At 37.5% G+C, this 7,531-nt stretch overlaps 1 pseudogene; it reads right to left on the reverse strand.

Moving 5' to 3' along the window:
* Positions 1-2,846: 2,846 nt before the first annotated feature.
* On the reverse strand, positions 2,847-4,454 carry LOC114106535 (cyclin-I-like; annotated as a pseudogene).
* Positions 4,455-7,531: the final 3,077 nt, after the last annotated feature.

The following is a 7,531-nucleotide window of genomic DNA, read 5'->3' on the forward strand; positions in this document are numbered from 1 at the left end:
ATTTGAGTCTTCTGTGACTTCACCCTAAACCAGGACACAGAACAGCTATTGGGAGTGTTGAATAAATTTTCCTGGTGTCCCTATCTAGGAATTTCCTTCTCAGTACCTACTGGGTTGCTTTGCCATTACGCAGTAACGTATAATATACTCAGGCTTTGAAACTTCATTTTTCAAATTATATAACCCCGTTAGGTTCTCATCTACTTTCCCAGTTCCTGTAAACTGAAGACCCCAATATTCATCTCTATCTTATTATCTTATAACAGGTAAGGATCTCTAGAAAGCCTTGGGAGCAATGAATGTAAATATATATTATCTGTTGGGAAACATGCCAGGACCCAAAAAAGAATCTCTGACATTAAACTAAGTTCTTTCTTCAAATACCCTGGAATGTCCTGTGTATCTCTCTGGGTCATTTCAGTGAATAAATTAGCAAAGGGGGGGGGAGAATATTTTGTTCAAAAATAAGCCATGATTCATGTTAAATGTATAAGTAACAAGTATCAAATATTTTATTCAACTTATCTAGCACAAGGAGAAAAATAAGATGGCGAAGCTTCGTCAAGGACTATTTTTTAAAATACAGTAAATACAGACCAAGAAGGAAGAATCTTTCAAACAGATTTTTGTGCTGGTAATAAACTGGATGACATCCCTCATCTTGTTAAAACCACAAACTTTATGTTCATCCCCTTGGTCCTAATGTATAAAAATTTATATGAGAGAAACCACATCAATTATAACCAATGAGCAGTTAAAAGAGTTTTCAACAGGTTGCCCCTCAGGAGTCTGACCAGAGCAAGAAGAATGCCCCAGGGTACAACATCACGCAGTAGGTATAATTTTCTAAATTAGAAAAAGAACGGTAATATCCTATTGGTTTGGCTTATGTATTAAAAAAAAACAGATTAACAAACCTGGAGAAAGGGAAAAAAAAAACAGCTAAAAACAAAAACTAAACAATAGACAAAGTATTTTGTCTATTTTCTTTAAACAAGGTTGACAGCTCTTGGGAAATCTTCATCCCTACCATTTACCTGAACTTTATTTCATTGATATTTTTTTATGAACAGTTTTTTATTGTGACCAGAGTCTTTTATCGCAACACACGGTTCTGTCCGCAATAATATTTTTAGGCTGCAAAGAAAGTTCAGAATTCAGAAGTTGTTAAAAGAAATGTAGTTTAGAAGACAAGGAGCATAACTTTTAATAAAGTAAGTTCTAATGCAGAGAAAGGGAAAAGGTAGGTGCATTCCATTAAAATAGAAGATGGCATGAGTTGTCAAGTAAATGAAAAGGTTGAGGGAGAAGAAGAGACAGGATGAAATAAGAAAAGAGCAGTGAATGAATATAACCTAATTTCATATGTGCCACAGTCTGGCTGGGCACAAATCACGAGCCACTGAAGAAGGAACAAACTTTATCTCCGAACTCCCACCAACGCCACACATGCGGCCTTCTCCTGGGACACACCACACCAACCGGAAATCTCTCCTCCGAAAATCCCTCCTCCCACACTTCCCCAACCAATGGGAACTCTCCGGGAATCCCCGCCAGAACTCCAAAGTAGCACAAGAACTCCAAAGTAGCAGGCGGAGGAAGAGAGCAGGGGTCTAATATACAATTGAATACACAGCTTCACATAACCATTATCATCTCAATGGCTTTCTGGCATCACCTCTCAACCACACCATTCTGGCAAAAATGCCATGCATCATTCCAACTGGGCTATGGCTCTCAGTACATATGTACATATATGAATCTCACTGTTATGTATCTCCCCACGATATTAAATAAAAAACAAAACTAAACTGTATTAAAAGCAAGTAACAGAAATATCAATAGAACAGAGGAAAGGAAACAGGGAAAGATAGGAGGGAAGGTAAAGGAAAAGTATGGAGGACTTAATTAAAGAAAATATATATTCCATGCTTCTATCAAAATCAATTCTATTGTTATGTGTAACTAAAAAGAACAAATAAGAGAATTTTCTAATAGCTTAACATAAAACTAGTAAACTAAATTTAGTTATTACATGTTACAGATTCAAATCCAATTTAGTTATTGAATGTTACAGACTCAAATCTAAAAAAAAAATAGACTGTATTTCCAATTGATTATAAATGACTGAAAAATATCATTGTTAAAAAATCTAATATACATTATATACATTTTTGCTGAGCACCATGATATAGCAACTTTATCCCAAATTATTTTACATAACTAGCAAAAATGCTTTCATAAAATTTAAGTATCCTAATGGCATGCTATTTTAAACTTCTATTCAAACAAAAATGAAAAGTTATTTTGTTTTTAAGCTCTGAAAATCGAAATGATACAAAATTAATGTGGTCATTTAATAACTTCTTCTACTACACCCTCTGATTTGTATAGGAAAATTCTGAAATACCTTTCCAGACAAATTGGAATTTGAATCTTGTATTAAGCACAGATATTACACTAAAAGAATCAGTTCATTAAATTGCTTTAAAAAATTCAGGGGTGTCTATTCAGTGGAAGCCAAAGTATACAGATAAACATGCATAAAATTTATTATGTATGCAATGGAGAAACAAGCAAAAGCAACAGGAAAATTAGCTTAGAATTCTGGGAACAAGTTTTTCTAGTTATCATTATTGAAAGTTGTTTTTTTTTTCGGAAAATTAAATGTAAATTTTTTTGACACGGAACCAAAACTTCATAAAAATTTTGCCTATGCAATAATAAAGAAAAGATGAGAACTGACATTCTTGTGTATAGCTCTCTATAGCCTTTCCTTCTTTTGCATATTCTCATTTCCACAGAAGGCAAGCTTATTTTTCAGCAAAGGGTAACACTTGTTTAAACTACATGACTCAAACAGGCTGCAAAGGTAGAAATGCGGAAGCACAGTGTTCTTGCCTTGATAAATCAGTGCCATACTGTTGGGCTTGTGAACTAGAAAGCAGCCTACAATGCCTTTGTGAGGGGATCTTAGGGCTTAGCACACTGGGTCCGGATTTTTGTGGTTTGGAACACTGACAATGACTAGCCCCATCACCATGGTAACCTGGCCACCCTCAGGTGCATAGTGTTCCTTTTCCTTCTGCTTTGTGCCACTGTCCTTTTAGCCCATTGGTTGCCAATAGTAAGGGTGTTGCTAGCTCATTGGATTAATATGGCCCTCAGGTAAATTTGCCTGGTAACAGGCTGCACATAAAAAGTTTGCCTATGCAATAATAAAGTGAATTGAGTTCTCTGAAACTGGTCTCTGGAGGTCCCTTTTCAACTCCCTCCCAGCCATACCCTCTTCATCTTTTTGTTGGACTTCAGCTGGACTAAGTGAGCCCACACCACACAGAACTCACATTTTCTACAGCATTATCTTTTTTTATAGAGCCATTTGATTCCACTAGAGAAGTCACCCACTTCCCTTTCCTCTACTTGATATTTGGCATAAGAATGTTTCCACCCACTTGCAGCTGGGAGATGATGATAAAATATTGCTTTAATTCTGTCTGGCACTGTAGCTTGATGTTGTGCTTGGAGAAATCTGGTCCTGAGACAGACACAGGAAGGATATGATTTGGTTGTTCCTTTGTCTCAAGTCACCAGGGTATGCTTGAGGGGATGGTAGATATATAAGGAATTTAGAGTCAGGGAAGACTTCAGAGTAGAAAGGTAACCTGCCACAAGCTCCTGAGAGTGGATCAATTGGAAGCTATTTATTTGTGCTTTCTGAAGCAGTTCAATTGTAATAGGATGCCAGTGAGGAATGAGTTTCTCCATTTCCAACTAACCAGGGCCAGAGTAAGCATGGACCCTTTGACTTGCAGGCAATTCAGTTGGTTGATAAGGAAAGCAAGTATTTTGATGGGTTCAATTTGGGCAAACTAAAAAGTTAACTAAGGCCTCACTGCACTGCCATGGAAAATGTGAAAAAGAAAATCCAAATGTGGCTATGTGAAGACCCCAGTTTGATGTATCCAGAATAATTCTCTCCAGTCTCAAAATTTCACATGCTCAAAATTTCATGAGAAACATCCACAGAAACTTTTTCTTGCAAATGAAAGGAAATCCACATGTGGTTATATGAATATCCCAGTTCAACAGATCCACAGAAACTGTCTCTTGCCAATGCCTTCAGTATTGAAATTCTTTCATCCTCTTCAACAGTCTTTGCAGCTAGGGAAAAAATATGATGGTCATACATCTCAAATATTTTGGGTGGGCCTTTGTAGTAGCTAAAAGCCTGCCCAAAAGGATCCTAACAAAAGCAAATGTTTTTGGATAAAGGTTTAACTTGTAATTTGGTTTGGCCAGCCACTAAATTACCTCATCTCTCTGTATGAGAAATATTTCAATTTATTTGTAGAAATTTTTCACACATTCACTTCTACATGTGGGCTGCCTTAGAGATTGTCTTTTCCAATAGGAAAGCCAATCTGGTTTTCCAAAGATCCTGGAAACTTCATGATATCCTTTGGAACTGTGTGCCACCCAACTCTTCTGCTTCTTTCTCCTCTTTCCCAGAAGAGCTGTAAGCCTTACAATATTGACATGGGGTCATCCAGGAGCAAATTTACCACCTCATTTTCTTCAGCATGAGGCTGCAGGGTAATATGGAGGAGGACCTGGAAGACTGAGGAGAGAAAAGAGGAGGATGAACTCCCCAAGGCTTGGTATGGGCAGGGACAACATACTGGAGACAGATGCATGAATTCAGTGGGTAGCCAGTGAATTAGTTGTATGATGAACTTCAACCTGAGGCCTCCACCACCAATCCCTCTCCTCCAACTGCCACAGCTGATGCCAGGTTAGGAGGGTGCTCCCTCTCCCATAGAGCAGAAACAGCCAAAGAGAGGCATGGGTGAGAGCTGCTCATATCCTCCCAGGTGAAGTGCCTCCAAGAGGGAAATGGTGAAAGGAAGAAAACAGAGAATACAGAAAAAAAGGAAAGAGGAATATGAAAAAACAAGAGAGAGGGGCTTCTGAGTCAGCTTTCTGGGAATTCTGGGGAGGGAGCACTATTTTAATTTTAATTGACTCAGAGTTTATTTAAATGAAGCAGCTACATCTCAGTGTATATGCTAAAACCATCAGAGTTATCCATTAACATCAGAAATAAGTGAGGCAGTATAAAAAATTAAAATAAGAGACTTACCAAACATGAGAAAGAAAAACTAGAGCATAGGAACTCCTTGGGTGGTTTTAAAAATCTCTGACATATTCCTAGGTCTCTAGAAAACCACTTGCTTTTTCCTGGGCTATCTATCAGGTAGAAAGAGAAAAGACCTTAAGTTCTCTTCTCTGGCTGAAATTGCATCTTTGGTAGATGAAGTGAAGGACAAGATAGAGGTGTAAACTGATGCTATATTAATTAATGTCAAGTGTTAAAGGTATACCCCAATACTCAGCAAAGACTGAAAAAAAGTATTGCTTCTGTGCATTTTTGGAAATATCTGTTTAATAATTAGCTAACCACTAATGTTTTACATGCAGAAGTTAGCCAATACATATGCAAATAATTCAGTTAAAGTTATAGCCCAGAATATCACAAAGCAATGCAACATCAATGACAATAATACCTACAACGGAAACAGCAGTGACAAAAACAACAATAAAATTAAAGCCCTCCTAGTAAGAGCTCTAATTTCCAGTCATTACATTGTAATACCCTAAGTCCATGTTTTTCAAAACCAAATATGAGGCAGTAACAGGAAAGTTTAACCCAAATATATTGAAGCCAGGAAAGTAAATTCAAATACACACCAGAATCCCACAAAAACCAGTTGATAGAAACTATTCATGAGGAACCAAAGACATTGGGAGTATTAGACAAAGACCTCATTTTTGAACTGTAATAAATATGTTAATACAAATAAAGCAAACCATGGAAATAATTTTAAAGGAAATTGTGAAATAAATGTGTTATCAAATATAGAATAGATAAGAAAGGGAGAATTGCTGAACTAAAGTTCATATCAAATTATATTGTCCAAGGAAGCAAAAAATAAATAACAAAAACATGCGCTAAGCCTACAGGATCTATGTTTCACCTTCAAGCAAACAAAAATACACATTACAAAAGTTCTAGAAAGATATGTATGGGCAAAAGTACAATTTTTTGGCAAAATTATCAAGAAAATATTTCCAAATTTAATGAAAAAATAATAATCTATACATCTACAAACTTAATACTAAAAGACCTTTATCACAGTTCATATCTATACAGTCTATGGAAAGCATCATGAAGGGACAAAACTTACTAGATCTAAAAACTCAAATAGGAAGACAATTATACAAAGAATATGTGGAATTCAATCGCCATTTCTGAAGCAATGATTCTCAATAGGCACAGCCCTCCAAGATGCACAGCTGTTAAGACAGATAAAAACTATGCAATGCCTCACTTCATACATTCTACATTAGCAGATCCAGACTCTGTGTCCTCAGAGAAAGGAAGCACATGTGTTTTCGTACAATGAAAAGAAAACACAAATGTGTATGCATGCACATGCAAACACACACACACACACACAAATGAGCCCAACAGTGGCCACCAATTACTTTTTGGGAACAACTGCTGATCCAGAAGGAGGTTCAGAGACAAAGGCCCAGGAGGCCCCCAAGTTGGCTCCAGTCATCAAATGAATACATGAGGCAATGGAGGAACGAACAGCGGAAGAGATATATGATGTTGCATACTTATAATCTTTGAATCCTAGGTATCACAGAGCCAGAAAACAGGAGGAAACGCTTAGAAATAAAACAAGGTTTAACATTGGAATCAAACTTCTCACCATTTGCTCTGAGAAGCTCAACTGCCTTAAAAGTTCCAACCTGCCTTGTTTGGAGGATGTGAGAGAATTAGGAGTCTAGCCTCTGCATGGGGATCTGAATGACAGAGCTCAGAGAGGCTCCATCATGGCCTGGTTGCTCTTTGACCTCCTCGCTGTCCTAACCTCCACAGAGAACAGCCTCCCAGATACCAAACCCTGTTCTTTCCCCTCTAGTAACAATTCTTACTTGTCTCACATCTAGAATCTTAATGAGGCTCCTGTTTCCAGGGTTCCACTCTGACACTGTGCTGACTCAGGTGCCCTCTGAACCTGCTTTTGTAAGACAAAGGGTAAATATTACCTGCATTCTGAGCAATGCTTACAGTACATACTGGTATAAGGAGGGCCCAGGAAAGTACGCTCAGTTCATGATATGAGTGGGGAAGTCATGGTGTTGTAGGATCTATGGTGATGAGATCTTTGATCAGTTTTCAACAGAAAGGACCAATTTACCATGTGTTTATAGAACAAATATGTGTGTTCACCTGAGTAGGACTCTCAGGAATAGGCAATGACCATGATTGCTGTGCCTTGCACATTTTTTAATTTGGGTTTTGTGCTGTTCAAGATGAGATATTATGGGGGCTGGGGATTCAGCTCAGTGGTAGAATATCTGTTTTACATATGGGAAAAACTGGGATAGATCTCTGGTACCAAAATAAATAAAGAATGAGAGAGAGAGAGAGAGAGAGAGAGAGATTAAATAAGAA

This window comes from Marmota flaviventris, chromosome 1, assembly GCF_047511675.1.
Source record: "Marmota flaviventris isolate mMarFla1 chromosome 1, mMarFla1.hap1, whole genome shotgun sequence".
In the NCBI taxonomy this organism is placed as follows: Eukaryota; Metazoa; Chordata; class Mammalia; order Rodentia; family Sciuridae; genus Marmota; species Marmota flaviventris.